The 20,919-nt window shown below is 45.6% G+C and overlaps 1 protein-coding gene across 1 annotated transcript in view; it reads right to left on the reverse strand.

Annotated features, from left to right (window-relative positions):
* MAPK4 (mitogen-activated protein kinase 4) overlaps positions 1–20,471 on the reverse strand; it is a 179,469-nt gene extending 158,998 nt beyond the window's left edge. Inside the window, exon 1 of the mRNA XM_004266102.3 lies at positions 20,310–20,471. The gene's annotated coding sequence lies outside the window, so the exon portion shown is untranslated. The remainder of the gene's footprint in view (positions 1–20,309) is intronic.
* Between the last annotated feature and the right edge of the window lie 448 nt (positions 20,472–20,919).

Below are 20,919 nucleotides of genomic sequence, written 5' to 3' on the forward strand. Positions count from 1 at the left end.
ATGTCGCCCTGCACACCAAGAAGCGGAGTCTGTTCCTCCTCCCTGTGAGTCTGGGTTGGCCTTGGGAGCTGCTCTGACCAACAGGAAGTGGTAGAAATGATGCTCATTCTGGGACTCTGGAGCCTGGATCTTAAGAGAACTGGCAACTTCTGCTTACTCCCTCAGAAGCCAGCCTCTACATAAGAAGTCTGGCTGCCTTGACACCACCATGCTGTGAGGAAGCCCAAGCCAGATACAGCGATCGCACGGAGGAACACGAGGTGTGAGACATGGGAGGGAAGCCTTCTTGGACCTTCCGGCCCAGCCCAACTCAGTCAGCAGCTGAGAGCAGCCAAACGAGTGATCCCATATGATGCCACACGGAGCAGAAGCAGAAGCCAAGCACTGCCCAAATTACACAATTATGAGAAATAGTAAGTCACTGCTGTGTCAAGACACCAAGTTTGGGGGTGGTTTGTTATACAGCAGTAAATAACAGAAACAGCAGTGTCTCTTCATTCTACCACAGAAAAGAGCATTCAGAAATAGTGACACAAATGACATCATCAGCCATGTAGACAGAGAATTTCAAACCCTTCTGTGCAGCAAATAGCTGAAGTCTTGTATTCAGCAGCAGTCTTGGGAAGTTAAATGTCTTTTATGTGCTCTGCTTCCCACTTCACTTGATAAACACTCTTTGGAAGCATCTACCACCTTCATGTAGGGGCTACAGCTAATGGGATGCCAGGAAAGCTCTGCTGGTGTAGACTTGCAGGCCTAGGTTCCAGCTCTCACTTTTGACTTAGTCCATACGCTGGGCAAGGCATTCAGTCTCTTCTGCCTGATTCCCATCTGTAACATGGAGATAAATTATAACACCTGTTCTATTTACTTTACAGACTTCTGGTAGTAACCAAATGAGGTAGAGTATGTTAAATGGGCTTTGAGAGGTATGATGCAAATTTTCTACCAGCAGTCATTTCGTAGCTTTACCTTTTCAAACTGAAATATTTAAAAAGATATATGCGTTATCTCAAGAAAAACCTGCAATTTGAGGGTTTCACCACCAGGTGGCAATGGCATATAAACAGAGCCACCACCACCACCCCGGCCACAATCCCAAAAGTAGATTAAATAAAAAATGAAAAATGAGTTTCCTATTCCCAAGAATATATAGAAGTATACTTGCCTGCAGTGACTGTACTGATATATCTCCTAGTCAATAACTATTATCAGAGTAACTCTAAATTGTACACCTGGGCATCCCAACCATTTTCCACCCTCAACAGCTCATGGAGTTCCCTAGAGCAGGCGCCAAGTCACCCACAGGAAGAAGTGAGTTCTTAGCAGAGGATGGACTCAGCCACCTCTGCTCATCCATTTGGTCAGACCCAGGAACCATACTTTATGTGATGGATTTAAAACATGTTCAAAAGTTATCTGACACTCCGTTCAAAAGGTAGAGCATAATTCCCCTTCCCCTTGGGTGTAGGCTGGACCTAGTGACTTACTTCTAATGAATAGGAAGAAAATGGGAATGACACTATACAATTTCAGTCTAAGTCATAAAAGGCAATGCAGCTTCCTGGCTGCTCTCTCTTGGATCACTTGCTCTGGGGTAGGCAGGTGCGATGTCGTGTGGACCTCTCCAGAGAGGAACTGAGGCCGCTAGCCAATAGCCACGAGTGAACTTGGAAGAAGACCCTCCCGCCCAAGGTAAGTCTTCAGACGTCTGGAACCCCAGCCAACATCTTGACTTCAACCTCATGAGAGACCCTAAACTAGAACCACCCAGCCACACCGCTTCCAAATTCCTGACCCATAGCAACTGTAAGATAATAAATGTTTGCTCTTTTAGGCTTTCAAATTGTGGAACCATTTGTTGCACAGCAATAGATAATTAATACATCTTGTTTCCTCACTTTTTAAGTAAAAGCACTAGTGTATTTTGGTACAACAAGAGGACCCAGAATGAATATGCAAACTATGACCCTTATTGGTCACAGAGTGAAGGATAAATAAATGCATCAAGCATTCCTACTGGGCCAGTATAAGGCTAAAGGCCCCACGAGCAGTATAAAGGCAGACATGTTTGGATAATGAATTGACTCAGAGCCAACGGAAATTCAGTCACCTCGATCAAGCATCCAGTTATACAACAGCTATTGTGTGATGGTAGGCAAAATGGAAAGCAAGAGGGTGGTAGAAAAGAAGTTCGGTAATTGGTTTACTTTCCTGCCTTGAAGGTTTACTTAAATACCTGACTAGCACAATCGATGTCATTAGAGAGTAAAACAATTTGTATTCTAGTTCTGGTCCATTGAGCAGGGCCAGCAGGAAACATGAAAGAGAGAGAGAGAGAGAAGGCAGAGCCCCCTCAAATGACCCAAGAACAGACTTCCAAGATGGTACCCACTGCATGGCAAGCTTCATTCAGAGACAAACAGCAGATGGAATCAGGATAAAAGCAGCTCTGCCTTAACTAGCCAAAGGTGGAGGAAAGTTCCCTTGGACATCTGGCAAAACTTTTTAGCAACCCTCTAGCAAGAGAATCCCAGTCAGACATGTCACTAGCAAAATGCCGGGGACAGTCGTCACGGAGGCATTCAGGTTGTGTCTCTGGACAGCGTCCAGAGACGAGGGCAAACACCAACAGAGGGTCATGCCCATTACTTTCTGCTCTTACTCTTGCAATCTGAGTTGGGCTGCCAGCAACTCATTCTGCAATCGACTCTCACACCGTGTTGGTTTGAAGCAGCAAGTCCACCTTGGTGTCTGTGACCTATAAACCTTGATGCCATTACCTCAGAGCACAGACTGCTCACTGACGCTGGCCGTCAGTCTATTCAGTGTGACCCCTGCCTCTCCCAGCAGCAGCCCACTCAAGGCTTCTGAGGGAGCCCCTAACTCAGCCGATGGTGAAGCCCCACAGCCTGCAGGAGGAAGGGGCACGACAGGAGAGACGGAGCCTCCAGCATTCCCCGGAGGCTCTCTGATCCTGATGAGACCTGTCGGAACAGATTTCCTCACGAGCCACTTGCTGGAGACGGATCAATTATGCTGTGATGCAGAGCCCTATGAGAGGAAACCACAAATCGAATTTTCATTACCAGATGAAGTGCAAAGGACCACAAGTGGAATCCATCCGTGCTGATTCTTTTTAAGATGGGTCAGGGACAGATGAGAACTTCCTCTCCCCAACCCCTTTTGCACTTGTCTCTACCCAAGGGCTAGCTCACCGCAGCCCTCTCCGTGGTTCTCTACACGCACAACTCGTTCACAACACAGTGGGCATGGATTGGGGTCTCATCTGTTTCGGAAATCCCTTTCTCTCCATAATGCCCAGCACTCAAGCCACCTTGGGGTACTAGGAATTTAGGAGACTGCTCTGGGTAAGCCCTCCAATGGAAGGGCGGGGAGGTGGGGGAAGGTGGCTGCCAGCAGGGGGCTGGACTATTACTCGGATTTGTAATCTGTGCTCAAGGTAAGAGCAGGAGAGGGAAGTGTGACTCCCAGTTAGAACCAAAAAGGAAAAACTCAGAGCTCCACAAAAGACACACAGCACGCAGAGAGACCATCCCTCCCCGACCTCACCCAGGCTAAACGGTTTGAAACGCCCGATCCCTTCCACACAGGCCCCTCACGTGGTTGCAGTTTTGAGGCTCACCTGTTCCAAGGTTCACTTTAACTTAATTTTCCTCGAAACACAGCATCTTTACGGGGAGCCACAAGACTCATTGCGTGGTTCCACTCCGAAAGCACACACAGCAGACGCTCAAGAAGCCAGTTAATGCGCCCATTGGAAATGGCTTTGAAAGGTTTCAAATACTGAGCAGAGGCAGAGGGTGATGCAAGGACAATGTGATGGAAAGGTCACGTCCCCTGTGGCCTCATCACTTCCCAGGGGGACTCCCATGATAGTCTCCCGTGCCTCTTGCAGGTACATGCTCCCTCCAGCCCATTTTCCAAACTGCAGGCAAATCTGATCGTGTCACTCACCTACTTAAAACCCTTCAATGGGCTTCCCTGGTGGCGCAGTGGTTGAGAGTCCGCCTGCCGATGCAGGGGACATGGGTTCGTGCCCCGGTCCAGGAAGATCCCACATGCCGCGGAGCGGCTGGGCCCATGAGCCATGGCCACTGAGCCTGCGCGTCCGGAGCCTGTGCTCCGCAACGGGAGAGGCCACAGCAGTGAGAGGCCCGCGTACAATCAATCAATCAATCAATCAATCAATAAACCCTTCAATGACCTCCCTGGGTTTTGGATCAGCCCAGGCTCCTCCATGTGGAGGACAGGCCCCTGGGATCCAGCGTCTGCCTGCCTATCCAGACTAAGCACTCTCTCCCCATCAGTCACCCTAAACCACGTGTGGCTCCCCGTGCCAGGCTCACTCATCTTCACTCGTGCTGCCCCTGGAACGCAGCCTCACCTTCTTCACCTGCCGAACCCCTAGTCATGCCCCGAGATCCCACCCCAGAATCACCTACTCCTGGAAGCCACCTCTGAGCCACACTCCTCCTGCCCATGTGTGTCCCATGGAAGCCTGGGCACTCCCTCTACAGAGCACAAAGGGGTCCCTTTAGTGAGGCATCACCTACTCCCCCAGACTAGCTGCTTAGTGCATAGCCACATCTTCCCCTTCCTTAGAGCAACAAAGCTTGCAGGACACCTAGCACATAGCAGGTGTTTCATAATTTAAACAATCAATGAATCTTATCAATCTTATAGTTGGAGGTTGTTTCACTTCTTGATCTTGTGACCATCAGGTAAATTTGCAGCAATCAAGTAATATCCTTTTACTAAACAACACAGGTGCCATCTGTGTCCTTCCTTCTAGAGCAGTGGTGTTCAAGGGACAGTCCCCAGACCAACCAGGTTAGTACTGCCCAGAAGGTATTAGACATGCAGAGTTCTTGGGTCCCACCCCAGTCCTACCGAATCAGAAAATCTGGGGTCTGCCCCAGAGGTATGTAGTTTAACATGACTCCAGGGGATTCTGATCCACTCGAGTTTCAGAACCAGTGCCCTAGAGTCTTCAAAGACCAATAGGAGAAGTTCAGGTTTTGCCCAGTAAGCAGCTGTGGTGAACTCCCTGCCTGGCAGTATTCCCCTTTCCAGGGCGGTGGAGCCTCTCCAAGGCGGAAACCAGCTGCATTCACTGGGGCCAGACGCGGAAATACTTCCCCTCCTTGAACCACTTGGACTAATCAAGAATCACCTAGGGAACAAAGGAAACGAGGCAACTCTTTGCTCTGTGTTCCAGGGAGCTCTCCCAAACCCCAGGCACGGGGCGGGCCCTCACAGATGCTTGCTGGACAGGACAGAGTTCACCTCAGGCTAAATGCAGGGCTGGAGCACCGAGATCTCACAGAAGCAAGTTTCTGGTTATTTTTCTTCCAAACACAACGTTAGACACATCAGAAGTATGACAGGCAGATCTGCCACACCCATTACAAGCAGATATAATGGAACAGAGCAGTTAGGAAGATGCTGGCTGTCACTTTCAGCTGAAAGTTTCACTGGTAGCCACAACAAAGGCTATGGTCGCGAGCTGAATTAGGTTTTGACAACCCCTCCATCCCCAAATCACACTGCATAACATATTCAAGCCTAGGGAAACGCCCAAAGAACCAGGAATGTACAATTTTTTAGTACTGACTTTTCTTACAAGTTCTTCTGTCTAGTTTTCATTTCATGGTTAATCATTTTTCTGGAGAACCTACTATGCACAAGGTAGCCCGGTCTTCCTCACTAACCCAGTGGATCACAACCTTGGCTGCATGTTAGAATCACACGGCGGGCTACGAAAAGATTCTGATGCCTAGATCAGACCCCAGACCAATTAAACCAGAATGTCTGGAGTGGGACTCAGGCATCAGCATTTTTAAAACTCCAATTTGGGGAACCATGGTTTGAAATAGTATTGAAATAGTATTGAGGTGGGGACTACCTCACCTCAAACCACGTAAATCAGAGTCTCTAAGGCTGGAGCCTGGGCATGCATGTATATGTATATGTATATGTATATGTATATTATGCACGTGAGTATACGCACATGCATATACACGCATAATACACACGTGCATTTGTATACACATATGTGCTTATGCTTATATACACATGCATACTTATGTATATATACATATACATACATATGCACATATATACACATACTTGCACACATATACAGTCTAGGTAATTCTAATACAGTCAAGGTTGAGAACCACTCCATAGATCACTGGTTGCCAAATCTGTCTGCACTTTAGAATTATCTTTTAAACTATTCCAAACCTCAGGCCACATCCCAAACCAACTGGATCACAAGCTCGCTCAGGGATGGTGGCCTGGACACAGACACCAGTGTGTTTTGAAGGTCCCTAGATGATTCCAACGTGCAGACAAGTTTGGAAAGCGCAGCACAGACTCCAAGCTCCGGAAGAACTGGGCCGGGCTTCTGCTATTTTTACTGTAACTCTCCTACAGAACCTAACTTAAATATTTGTTGAACTGAATTAAATTTTTTAAAGATGTATCTTTTACAACTATGCCTACTGGAGCTAGTGCCTTCTAGGATGGTATGAATCCAAAAGGAAGTGGCACAAAAAGAACATATTTCAGAAAAATGGCATTCTGCCTCCTCATTAGTGAATCCGATGCTCGGGGCTCCCCCAGTCCTTACACTTTTGGTACTGTCTCCCTCTTCGGAATTTCTCCTTCTGTTTCTCCTTTGCGTAGTGTCAGACAAAAAAAGAGTCTTTCCAGCTCCCTTCTCAGCATGTTTGAAAACTGGGAATGGCTTTTGAGTGCTCCGGTGACCAGGGGTGAATTTAGGAATTGGAGGGCTCATCGCTCCTTGCTGACAGGTGGCTTATTCATCAGGCCAGACGTGGCTCCAATTTTAAAAAGCCAACAGGTAAGACAGAAAACACAATTAATTCCTCATTTCACAGCTTTGATACTCTGCGCCTAGATGTGCCCAACAAGTGAGGGTGATTTGACTCTATCGAACGCTCATGGTTAGGACACTTGTCATCTAAAAGATTCCTACTGTCAATCATTTTGTGGAAATGCTGACGTTTATATAGCAAATTTGCTTTAAAAGGAGGTAAATCTGCAAAATGGTTCATTAAAACTTGGAAAAATTCAGCTCAATACCTCCTCTTCTTTTTGAAGTTACCTCTTCACAGTTGCTGTTTCAATTGAGTGTGACCTCTCTTTTGCCAGCATTGACCGTTCACCTAAACGCCTGATGACCAAGAGAATGATTGTCTGTAATGATTGTTGCAGCAGGAGGAGGGCTGGGCTGGAAGAGATCCGGGCTCTGAGTATCAAGTCACCTCTCATTCCCCGTGTGATCCTGAGCAAGTGATTTGATCTTCAGGCTCCTCATTTCTAAAACAAGAGAATAAATACACGCAAAGATGGTTTTCTTCCAGCTCAGACATTATGTGGTTTGAATTCTCTTGTGGACGATGATGTTAGTCTTGTGGAAATGGCTACGTGTATTACTTTGTTTTCCTAGAAATGATTATTTGGGAGAAAGTACCTTGAATATCCAATTCCATAAAACAAAGATTAAGGAACTAATATAGGCACCATAATGGACTAGACACAGTAAGGCTACAGAAAGAAGAGAGACAGCCTATGGTGATAAAAATTAATGAGGAAAACAGTTATACATCTCACCATGATTTAAGACAGAATGATAGATGCTACAGCGTGAAACGAGCGAGGAGGCAGCTTGGAGTATTTTTTTTAATGTCCAACATAAATAGTAAAATTCATTCTATCAGGGTTCAAGGAACACTGAACTTGTCTTCTAGTCCTGAACTTAATTTTTCCCCTTATTTACTTATTAAATAAAAATATGTGCTTATTTTAAAAGTGAAATAGTATGGAAAGGTATAAAATAAAAAATCCTTTCCCTCGCCTCAATAACCAGGTACTTCTTACTTTACCACTACTCACAATGTCTTATGTGTCCTTCCAGAAACAAAGCTTATGGATACCCCATAATCACACTGTATATGTTCCTGTATCTGCTCCCTGTGCCTACAGCTATACACCTCCTTTTCTAGGTATCCATTACTGGAGAGGAAAGATCTTATTTCAAATAATCTCAGTTTAAGGCAATATAGTTTTAGATTACTGAAATCTGACGTTGCTTCTAGTGGTGATAATTAAATAATAACGTTCTTATTATTTCTTACCAATAGGAAAGGTGGATCAGAAGACAAGAAGTTTATTTAAACATTATGGAAGCCAAACCCTCAATTCAGGAGTGCAAAGCAAAAACACTGTGTTGTTTGTTGGTGAAATAAAAAGTCAGCTGTTAAATATAGATAAATCTATAGATAAATCTTTGGTTGTGGGGATCTGCTTCTGAATAAATTGAAGAGAGAAGCCAAAGGATTTTTCTTACCTCCTCTTGTTCCATAAATGCATTTCAGGTTCACTTTCAAAGACTGCTCACAAAAAGGGGGTTTACAGGATTAACAAACTCACTGAATAACTCTTGAAGAATGAAAGCATGCACAAAAATTTAGAAATGAGACATCAAGTTTGTAACTAAAATACTTTCATAAACTAAGAGCATTTTCCTATTGGACTCATATTCCCTATCATCCTTCATCTAGAGACCTAACAAAATTAATAAGGACCTAAGCCTTTTACTTGTCTTTAGTCTCCATTCAGCTCAAGAAAATGGTAAAGTATAGGAAAATGACAGTTATTTAGGTCACAACATGCCCAGGACTATTTACCAGACGTATTCTCACTCACAATGTAAAAAAAAAGTCTCTTTCCTTAACTCTGTATATCCTAAAGTTCTCCCTGTCATTTTGATGGCCCATATTTCACTGGCTTTATTACATAGCAGATGGGTGGGTTTTTAATAGTAATTGATCAGGACATTTTTCATTTTCTCTCCTCGGATCTGGAAAGCTCAAGGAGTCACTGTGGTTACTCCATTTTTATATAGTTCTCACCTCTTCTGAGTGGTTTACTGCAATCATCTTCCTTATTCTCCTCCTACAAATAAAATCATTTCAGATTTCTGAATTTCTCTCTCTCTTTTATTTCTGTTGAAAGAGCTATCATACTTTACTGTTGCGAGTCTTCTAAAAAGTTCTGTTTGGTAAAAAGTACCATTGCCACCACATCCTGAACGCAATGTCCTGGTCTCTATGACAAGTACAGAAATTGCTCAGCTAACTTTGTCTGAACTCCCTGTGGTTCTCACACATGTTAGTGAAATCACAGCATATGATCTCTTATTAGCAGACAAAATGGTCTCACAATGGCTGGGAAAAACCTCAAATTCAAATCAATGGAAAATTTGATGATAGAAATATAGAAAACGGCCTTGATGTCAAAATAATTATGGCTCTTTAGAAAAATCAGCTTAAGAGCCTAACTTATGGATAAATTGAGGAATTTGTTTTGTACCTAAAATGAATCACACTGGAGGAATTAATTTACTTCCTTTCAGGCTGAAGAGTTTTCAGACATCATGGTTCATAAATTCTTATGGCTGGTGGGGCTTTCTAGTAATTCTGCCTCCAAAAACAATCATGGAAAGGTACATTTTCTTGGAGAATAGAAAATTTGCTTCTTCAAAATTAAGTCATTAATCATTTCTTCCAAAGGTATCAGTCACAATCTAGAATCACCTGGGAGTGAAATGACAGATTTGTTCCTTTAAGGACAATTATTAAAACCTAACTGGAGGATTTCCATTTCTAGCAATAGATGGACTGAGTTATATGTAGTCTTTCCTATGTGTGAAATATTGTAAAATTAAATAAAAATAAGATGGATAAATCATCATAGATACATAAAAGGTATGAGGTGGTCTCCAAAAAGTTGGTGGGGATATCCCTCCCAAACAAGCCCTTTCTAGAGAGAGAGATCCCTGCTACCATACCTTCCTTCACTTTACCCAGTGGCTACACTCCTGAAGGGTGACAGTGGATCTGCAGTTCCCTGGGCAGATAGCAATTTTCTGAGAGGACAGCTCTGAGGTTTCCAGGGAGAAAATAAAACTAAGAGCCCCCAGTAAAAATAAGGACCCCCCCCGGCCAAAAAAAAATCCAATGGAGGCTCTGGTAAGGTGGGAGGGAGGGCTTCCCGCCATTCTGTGCCCCTTTGCCCAACCTTTCCAAACTCAACACGTACATTTTTCTTATTGTAAATTTCTCTGGCTTTATGAAAGCTGGTGGGAAATCTATGAGAGTTGGAACAAGGCAGGAGGAAAATACATTGGGCTGCTGATTTTGAGAACACATAGATAAGCATATGTCTTTGAAAAGCCAGAAAGGAATCTTCTTTTGAGAAATAAGATTTAAGAAGAGTCCCTTGGAAAGGCCACACAATAGTTTAGTCTCCACAAGGAATAGCCTCGGCCATGGGTGAGAAATTCAGCTTTCCAAATGGAAATGTCAGGGGCCCGCATGAATGGAAGAAATCTTACCTAGCTAAAACATGGTCTACTTTTTTTTACTTCTCAACGGTTGCTGGAATAAAGAGCATCTTCCTCCCTCATCAGGTCCCTTGGTCCTAAATCCCCACCTTTCTGCAGGACAGCACAGATGAGAAGGAAGAGACCAGATGGAGACTGACGATTGATGGGGCTTCAGACACCACTCCTGCAACTGCTCTCTCTGCTACGTCACCCGCCTTATTAGGAAAAACCTGAGGAATTAGTCTCTTTTATATAGGGAAATATATCTATATTTAGCTGTGTCCAGTTTATAGAAATGTATTCATCCCAACTTCCACTTTCCAGCTGCAACCCGGATGACACATCAGGAGTGGAGGGAGAAAGTTCTCTAGTCATGAGCTGGCAAGGAGCAGCTGGTATTTCGCGCTCTTCTGTCAGTCTCTAAGAGAGATCAGATTCACTACTGCCTCCTTCCGGCAGTGATAAACCGCATAATTAGAACCAACCTTCCAAGCAAACACAACAAAGAAACCCAGATGAAATATTTTTTAAAATTCTTCTTAAAAGCACCAAAGAGCTTATGAGAGAGGGGGATTCAGGCTTAAGATCTGGGAGAAGATCCCTAGATGTGGCCCTAGGTCTTAGGAGCCACACTTACCCAGTTGGGGGGGAATCTGTCAACCAGGAAGAGAAAGTTGGGAAGTTGAGCAGCACGTTGCACAGCCTGACGGGGTCAGGGACCCAAGGCATCCCTAAGGTTAAAGCCTGGTAAGCCACTTCACACCTGTGGCTGGGACCTCAAAGAGCTAGGCCCTCTTTTTTTTTTTTTTTGCAGTACACGGGCCTCTCACCGCTGTGGCCTCTCCCGTTGCGGAGCACAGGTTCCGGATGCTCAGGCTCGGCGGCCATGGCTCACGGGCCCAGCCGCTCCGCAGCATGTGGGATCTTCCCGGACCGGGGCACGAACCCGCATCCCCTGAATCGGCAGGCGGACTCCCAACCACTGCGCCACCAGGGAAGCCCATAGGCCCTCTTTTTAGTAAGAGAAAACAAAAAATAAACTAGTCTGGCTTCCTGTCATCTGGATGGCCTAGCAAATCTCAAGTGCTCACATTGATCTGGGATTGCTGGGACCCAAAGAGCCCACAGAGGCTACTTAAAAGGCTCTCTAGAACTCTTGTCATGTTTATCATCATTCAAAGCCTCAAATTATTTCATTTCATCAACCTTCAATATTGCTAATTGTATTATGCACTATTTTTTTTAGGTACGAGCCAATTAAAAGAGAAAAATGCTACCAACTATAAATGTACGTCTCGATCAATTGTAAACCACATCTGGATTTCAGAGATTAAAATGTGAAAAAAATGTATTTCTTAATTGATGAGACATGGCATTTATACAATTTTTTTTTCAAAACAATATCTAACACACATTCAAAGACAACAAGGCACACGAGGACATATGATGACATAAATATGAACCAACACGAGAATCTGGACAAACAACAAACAGAAGAAACAGACACATCCCAGATGGAAAAATTATCAGACACAGAATGTAAGACAACTATAGTTGCTATGCTTATGGAGATAGAAGTTGGGCTTAAAAATTTCAGAACAAGGAACCAGGACTATATAAAGTAACATTAAAGATTTGAAAAAGAGCTAAAAATTCTAGAACTGAAATTCAGTAACTGAAATTAAGAAAGAAACAGATGGATTTAACTGCAGATTAGATACAGTTGAAGCGACATGGTGGGACTTAGAAGATAGGTCAGAAAAACGACCAGATGTAACTAGGAGATATAAAAAGGATGGAAAAACAGAAGAGAGGCTAAGAGATATAAAAGTTAGGAATAAGTTTAAGGTAGCAAAATTACCTTATACCACAAAGTTCTCCCAGTAACAGGCAATAGAGTTCAGAGGAAGTTGCTAATTTTCCTAAACCCAGCTCCCTCGAAGACCAACTACACAACTGAGGCAGGTCACTTTAGCAAAGATCCAGAGGTAGTACGACAGTGGTTAAAAGTTGCAATATTGTGATTTATAAGAAATATGTATTTGGCCATTCAGATGAACAAAATATATTTCTCATATATATGGTCTTCATATCACAGCTCCCAAAGCCCTTGGAATTTCCTAAGCGATAAGTGCAATGGCAATATCTTTTGTTATAATATTTGGTCTCTCGTCCTCAGTTCCTGAAATTGCTCTAGAGCCGAAAATGTGAAATGGGTGTCTTGGTATCCATAACAAGTCCCACTCCACCACACCTGGATTTATACTAATGAAGTGACTTTTGGAAAGTACATAGGGATGGGGGTTTGTTGCCAGGGGAACCAACCATGGAAAGAGGGATGGAACTTTCAGTCCCACCCCCTGATTTCCAGGTTGGGGCGAGGAGCTGGAGGTTGAATCAATTGCCAATGGCCAATGATTTGATCAATCATGCCTTTGTAATGAAGCCTCCATAAAAACCCAAAAGGAGGGGTTCAGAGAGCTTCCAGGTTGGAGAAAAAGAACGCTTCCACATGCCACCGTGCTGGGCCCCAAACTCCACGAGTACAGAACCTCCTTTGTTCGGGTCCTCGCCCTGGGTATCTCTTCATCTGGCTATTGATTTGTATCCTTTAATATCCTTTGTAATAAACCAGCAATCTAGTGAGTAAATGGGTTTTCCTGAGTCTGTGACCACTCCAGCAAATTAACTGAACCCAAGGAGGGAGTCATGATCTATAGCCAGTTGGTCAGAAGCACAGGTGACAACCCAGCTTGTGACTGGAACTGGAGGGCAGCCTTGTGGTCCTGAGCCCTTAACCTGTGGGATCTGATGCTATCTCAGGTACATAGTGTCAGAATTGGGTTGAATCGTAGGACACCCAGCTGGTGTCACAGAGAATTGCTCGGATATGTGGGGAAAAACCCACATACACTGGAATTGGTGATCAGAACCCTTTTCAAAGTATATGTGACTATGGTTATTTTACCTTTCTGTGCTTCACTCTCCTCATATAGTAAAACAGTACCCACTTCACAAGGTAAGGATTAAGAATTAATGCCTGGGAAGCACTGAATAAGTACTCACTGTATGCTGCCTGGTACCAAGGGGATGGAGCTCCCCATCCACCCGAGCTTGCTTCAGGAATGGACCAGGCAGCTCCATTACCGAGACAAAAAGAGCTCAGCCTGAAACACAGCCCTTGAAGTATTGGAATTGTGGAACAGCAGGGTTAGATGGGACTCTTCATAAAATATCCATGCGGCGGAGGGAGGGTAAATAGATAATTAACAAAAAATACAAACAGGGTAACAATCCTACAGAGAAATGTTTAGCCATGTTGGTAACCAAAATGAAAACAACCATGACATATTTTTCATCTTAAATAAATAATTAAAAAAATAAAAGACCCTATGTTGTCAATGATGTGGTGAAATCATTTCCAGTTCTAGAAAGCAATTTATTAACATGGTGCTTTCCACACTTGGTGGAGTAATTTCACTATCTGGGAATGTTTACTGAGAAAACAATCCGAATTGTGGAAAAGTATAGGCACAAAACTACGCATTGCAATGACACAGTAGTCAGAAATTGGGAGCAAATAATGTCCACTAGTAACAAAATATTGTGATAAGTTAACAGGCTTCCAAAGTACTGAATTATGTAGTCATTAAAAATTATGTTTACAAAGAGTTTGTAATAACATGGAAATTGTTTGTTATAATATTAGCTGAGAAAAGCAAGATAAAAAATTAAAATTATATGTACAGTATGATCCGAATTGTGTTTTAAAATGAGCTAAGAAAAGAACACTAAAAATAAACGTAGCACAATATGACCAGATCAATCAATCACAGGTAGAATGATTATTTTCATTCATCTTGCTACTTTCCACAATGAATCTGTATTACTTTCCCAAATAGGGAAATAAATGTTTCATTCTAACTATTTACTGTAAAAACAATATAAAAGAACATTAAAGGAAGTTAAAATAATTTTTTCAAAATTTTTATTGAGATATAATTGACATATTACATTATATTAGTTTCAGGTGTAAAACAATGATTCTATATTTGTATATATATCGCAAAATGATCACCACAGTAAGTCACTGCCACACATAGTTACAATTTTCTTCTTGTGATGAGAACTTTTAAGATCTACTCTCTTAGCAGCTTTCAAATATATAATACAGTACTGGTAACTATAGTCACCGTGCTGTACATAGAAAGTTTTATAAAATAATCTCATGCCACTAACCCAACTGTCCCAGTTTTCCCTCAGTGCTGCCTGTATGCACACACACCTTGGGCATAGATGTAATCAGTCTGAATCAATGATTAGTTCTATCTGGATTAGATGACCTGGAAAGGAGATAAGTTATCAAACTCTTTTTCCTCCTGGCTCTTCCTCCACCAATATTCACCTGGAAAGATGGAAAGATACCCTGGTGGCATGAGTATCAAAGGGAACAGGACAAACTCCGGACTCCTAGCCCAGCCTCAGCACTGACCTCTGTGTGACGTTGGCAAACCACCTAGCTTCTCTCAGCCTCAGTTCCCCCATTTACACAATGGGGCAAGGAGAGCTGGTCACTGATTCCCAAGATCCCTTGCAGGTCTAAGCTCTGTGATGACGTGTAGATTTGATTCCAAATCTCCAAATTGATCTTGACTCTTGAAAAGTTTTATAAAAATCAAATCACTTTAAAGACAAATAGAAAACTACTAATTTTTTAAAGAATCCCTCCTACAGCAAATGTTCCAATAGAGAGTCTTTATTTTTGTTAAATCTAGACAATGGCATATTGGCAGATCAGTTTCACGCACAGCAGGCACATTTAGATACTAATCATAGCACCTTCTCTTCCTCCTGGTAAATAGGTCCGTTTAGACTAAGGAAAAAGATTGTGAATGAATGAAAAGTCTGAAATATAGAGGGCTTTTGTTTGGTTGTTTTATTATTTTAAGTTTTTGAGTACTTGAGTTAGTTGCCCACCCTGCCGCCAAAAGGTATTTCCTATCTGGCCTGTTTCAATGAAAGGAAAAGTCTCACCCCACGCCTGGGTATTCCAAAATAGAAGTTTGAATCAATGAAATCTGTAAACTTTCCCAATACCATTACAGTGACTTGAAAAAGAGGTTCACTCGCTTTGGGAAGCAATAACGTGGGCACTAGGCCAACATCACTCTTACAAGGTTCATTAAGTTACTTCCATCCACTAGAAGAACTCAAGGATCCTGCTGCTAAGCTTGAACTAACCATGCCCCTTGTTCCATCCTGCAAAGAAGGTGATGATGCTGACGCTATGAAAGTTCTACTTCTGAAGGCAGATATTAACAGAAGTACCGGCTACCCTGTATTTAACAATTCTATTTCGATCCCTGTGCTCTACTGAAGTCAAGTCTGAGAAGCTTCTCTTAGCTCTTGCCAGTCATGAGTAGAAGAAAGCCTCGGCTTTTCCGGTCCTGCAGCCACAGCTGTGCTGTCAGTCACTCCTCACAACAAAGTCCAGAGGCAGCTTCACCTGAAGCAAATGAAACCGAAACCTCAGAACCCCTCCCAACGCTGGGGAGGGGCTCTAGCAGCCACACGTTCACCTGGTTATTTTGTCTTTTTCTTGAAGAGGACTCCTCAGAACTGGATCCTCGCCTGCCACTTCCCTCCCTCACTGCTGCCCAGTGGGCTGGGCATGACCCTGTGGGTAACACTGGTTGCCAGTGGTGGTCCTACTACCTGCATTCCTAGTATATAAATCAAACACATGCTAGGGGATGAATTTGAGAGATTTGGGGGTTTTTTGGGGGGGGCGGGAGAGGGTTGTGGTGGTGATTGTTGTTTTGCCTCCAAAGATTGACTTATTGTGATGACCAGATTAGGATATGTGTCCTGACAAAGGACATTTATTCTGATTTATGAAATTATTCATATGGAAATTCCACAATGTATAGTACACACTTGCCAAGTCACCTGTCTTGCCAACCAAGTTACATTAGAGAAGCCCTCTCCCAGGAAAGTGGGAATGTTTACGCAGCACGATACAGAGCAACCAATACCCCTCAGAACAGCTGTTCACAATCGGGGTGACTCTGCTCCCCAGGGGACATCTGGCAATAACTGGGGGCACTTTTCATTGTCACAACTTGGGGAGGGGGTGTGGGGTGCTACTGGCATCTAGTGGGTAGAGGCCAGGGCTGCTGCTAAACATTCTGCAATGCACAGGTCAGCTCCCCACGACGAAGAATTATCCAGCCCACAACACCAAGAGTGCCCAGGTTGAGAATCCCAGCCTTAAGATAATGGCACCTGTAGGGAAGGAAGCAAGGATTCTGTCTAGAAAATGATGACCGTCTAAAGAACAGAGCGAGTGAAGGCCAGGTTGACAGGGAGCTCAGGCAGAGCTGCTCTCTGACCTCAACCACCATGCCACGGTGAGAAGCAATGAAGGCTCCAGACTTTTATGGATTGTGGGACCGCAGAGACCCTTGCCGAGAGGGCCTACGTGAGGAGGTGGTAGCATAATTTCAGGAGCACCAGGAAAGGCGCTTCGCCTACCCAGGTACCTCCAATACCCACTTGTCTATGCTTGAAATCTTCTCATGGTGGACAAAGCTTTTCCTTCCATAATGAGGCTTAAAGTGCAAGGACCCCTGGAAGAGAGAACAGTGACCTACATTCATATTCAAGAGAAAGTGACTGATGACAGATTGTTTTTGCCCCTCATTTTCATACAGTGAAAGGCTTTGGGCAGCTGAAAGCGGTGGAGAGGAATAGAGGCCAGGCCCTGATGAGGTAGGGAAAGGGGGAAGGAATGGACAATCCAGGGTTCTGGAATAAATGTCACCTGCTCTACAGACTATGCCGGATCCTGTAGGCAGGGAAGGATGCAGAGAAAAAAAACAAAGTCACATTCTTGGCCTTGAAGAAGATTACAATACAGTTCAGCTCAGGTGAAAAACTCTAGGAATGTTTCAAAGAATGGTAGGGATGCAGTGCTATCCCTGCCGCTGGAACAGGAGACAAGGGTCCTCACCAGCTGTGGGAATCACAGTGAACCCCAGACAGTGCTGGGTGAAGCCCCTACCTGACACCTAGCAAAGTCGTGGACACGGAGTTAAATGCTCAGGCAGTGCTTCTTTGTTGAATGAATGGAAACTCTTCCAGATGAATAGCTATCAAATTCCTAAAGTGCTCTAAAGATGGTTTGTTTTCCATCCACTTTCGCTTACAACCTTTCCCTCAATTTGGGAGGGAGATCTTTGTTCATCTTCTTTTCCTATCTGAATCCTGTTCCATCTTGCAAGGCCACTTTATGTTTTCTCTGTACATTCCTGATTTTGGCCTTTTTTTCCCTCCCTCTTCTTATAAGTACAGGGCCTCCAAGTCATTCATCTAGTGCTTACCATATTTCCTAGGTATCTTCCAGAAAAGATTTGAGGGGAGCTTTCAGGTTCATAACAAAAAAATAACACAGTGCAGTATTTAAAAGAAAAAAAAATTTTAAGGGAGATCAGAAATAAATTGGGAAGAAAAAGATCATTGTACCAAGAAGCTAGGATAAAGCACTTACTAGGAATTTCTGGACGCCAAGTTAAAAAGATAACCATACTAGACAGAGCAAGTTCTCGCCGTCTGATAAAAGGAAAGGCACAATTCCATGAGGACAGAATTTTGTTTTCGACATCAAATTCTGGGAGGAATTTGCTCCTGGCTTTTCATGTATGCTGCCTGAGCAGCCAGTTTACGGGTTTATCTCAAGAACTCATACTAGACTACAATCCTACCAACTAGACTACATTTCCTTGATAACAGCCTATATATAACAACTATTTGTCGAGAGGCTGAGGACCCATGGTTTTCTTGCCAATCTGGATATTCCAGCGTGTCTCAGGATCCCAGGAGTATCAGAGTAATAGAGTCATCTAATCTCTTAGTAGGTAGGACCCTCAGACCATTTGATTTTGCCTGTAGGTCCCCAGACACCACAATGATGGGATTTTAAAGCCACTCTCAACCCAGTCACCAGTTTGGAGCTAGCGGCTGGCAGGTCCATGCTGGCCCTATCTTCATGCCCCCAACCCCCCCGCCCTCCTGGTTTAATTGATTGTCTTTTGTCTGTCTTTCTGGCCCTACCACAGACTCTCCACCCTTTGAGTGTCAAGGCTTTGCCTCATTAACCTTTGATTGCCTGCAGTAACTAGCACGGTGCTTTGCACAAAGAAACTGCTTTCCTTTTCTTTTTTCAATGTGAGGAAACTGAATTAGAAAGAGGTCCCAGAGTAGCCTTTTCATTATTCTGCCCTGCTCCCCTGTGAGAAACCCTCAAGCTGTAGTGTAGAAGACCAGCTCTTCCTAAACCACACAGCAAGCTGTCTGGAAAGGTTAAAATGCAGGTTACTAAAGGAACTGAAGGGTTCGAAGACATATTTTGGCTTCCTTGCTCCATATCCCTGCCCTCAAAAGATACACTGGGCAAACCTTCAGAAAAAAAGCGGGGAAAAAAACCCAGCTTGTACTCAGTAGATGCTCAGTAAATATCTATTAAAGTAAGGTCAGAGCACAGGTACCTTGAACATTGTAAGTACTCAATAAAAATCCTCTAAACTGAAAAGTTTGTAACACATCTGTTTTGCACATGGTAAGTGCTCCGTAAATATCTTTTAAATGAAGATAATCGTAGGGTTGCTGCCTTGCACATAGTAGGCCCCTATAAGTGGCTATTAAATTGAATAGCAGCAGACACTCGCTCCTTAGAGAACCTGGGCAGAGGTGACATTAATCAAGTGCCAGGCACAGATCCATGAATGGAAATGCGCGTCTCGAGGTAGCGTTTTCGAGAGTGCTGGAGAGGCGCGTGACGGCGGGCGGCCGCGGCGGACACCCCGCTCTTTAGCAAGCAGCGGACCCACTGCCAGATCCCGAGCATTGATTAGCGATCGGAATCTCTTCCCCACCCAGGGGGCGGGAAACAGCTGCCGCCTCCAATTGTCACTTTGGGGTTGCACCTGGAGCTTCCGCCAGGGTCCCCTTCCCGGGGTATCCGCCCGCCCCGGCTTCTCCCCGGATTCCGGAGAGTTACGGACAGAACAAAAGCAAAAAAGCCAGCCGGGCTTCCGATTGCTTTTCTGATGGAGAGCAGCCGGGGAAGAGGCTGGGGGAGCCCGCCCGGGACGGCGCTGTGATGTCAAACCCGATTCTCCGCCCGTAGCCTCCCGCTCTCCCCGCAGATTCGGGTTTGAGGTTACCCAACGGGAAAAGCGGCGGAGCTCCCTCCCTCCCCGCTCTCCCGGGCGCCCCGAGCCTCCTCCCTGGGGCCGCGAAGGGGCAGAGTGTGAGCCTCGGTGGGGTGGGGCGTAGGGGGCGCTATATTAACCCTTGAAAAAGACGGGAAGGAGGCTGGAGGGGAGGATGCTAGAGGACTGGGGCAGACCCCATCACCGAGATCCGAATCTGAACTGGCAGTACGAACAGCCCCTGGGCGCCCCAAAACGCGCCGAACCGTCCTTGGGGATGGGGTCCCCTCGCGGCGTCCGGTCCCTGTAGCCTCTTCCCCTATATCTCCCGCCCCGGGGGAGCCCAGCGGTAACATTCCCATCCAAATCGCCGATCCAGGGTCTACCCAGGCGCGCGCAGTCGGCGGAGCAAGGGGTCACAGAGGGCGCCCGAGTCGATCCCACGGGAGACCTCCCACCGCTCGGAAACTCGCTAGTGTGAAATTTGCTGGGGGTTTTGTTTCGGTTTTTTTTTTTTTTTTTAAGGTGAAATGGGGCTGCAGAGAGAGAGGGGAAGTATCATTTCTTCCTTTCTCTCCGGCTTCTCCGGAGCCCGTGGAACTCCGAGAGGAGCAGGCAGTCGGCAGAAGAAAGAAAGCAAAGGGGGAGCCACTTACCCAAAGCAGAGCCCGAGAGCGCGGCGGCCCGGGAGCGAGCGGCGCCTTTGTCTGCGGTCGCGGCGCCGGCGCGCTCGGCTCGGCCGGTCCCAGCCCCGGCGCGCTGCAAGCTCCGGCGGGCGCCCGGAGAGCCCAGCTCGCGGCTCCGGCTCCGGCTCCGGCTGCGGCTCCGGCCCTTACCCCCGCTCGCACCGCCCAGTGCTCGCCGCTGAGGCTCCGCCCCGAGCCGGGCCCCGCCCCCGGCCCGCCGGGCCCCCACCTGCTGCGGCGGCCGGCGCGGGGGAGCCCGGCCTTGGGCGGCAGGGGTGGGGCTGCCTCCCCCGCGCGCCCCGCTTCCTTCTCCTGCAGCCCCCGGGCCGCTCGGCCGCGCTGTTCCGGAGCCGAGCGCGTGCAGTGTAGACGGGCTTTCTCCGACCCAGCCCCCTCGGAGGCAACCTCACCTGGGGTGCCGGGCGCCCGCGTTTTCTGAGTCGAGCCCAGGTCCCGGGGTAGCCTGGCCTTCCAGCCTGGGCGCAGGCTCCCCAGAGTCCTCCCTCACCTTTGAAGCTCGTCCTCACTCCTGCCCAGGGGAGGGGACCCCTCGGGCTCTGCCCGGGAGGGATGGGGCGGC

Source organism: Orcinus orca, chromosome 15 (genome assembly GCF_937001465.1).
Source record: "Orcinus orca chromosome 15, mOrcOrc1.1, whole genome shotgun sequence".
Classification (NCBI taxonomy): Eukaryota; Metazoa; Chordata; class Mammalia; order Artiodactyla; family Delphinidae; genus Orcinus; species Orcinus orca.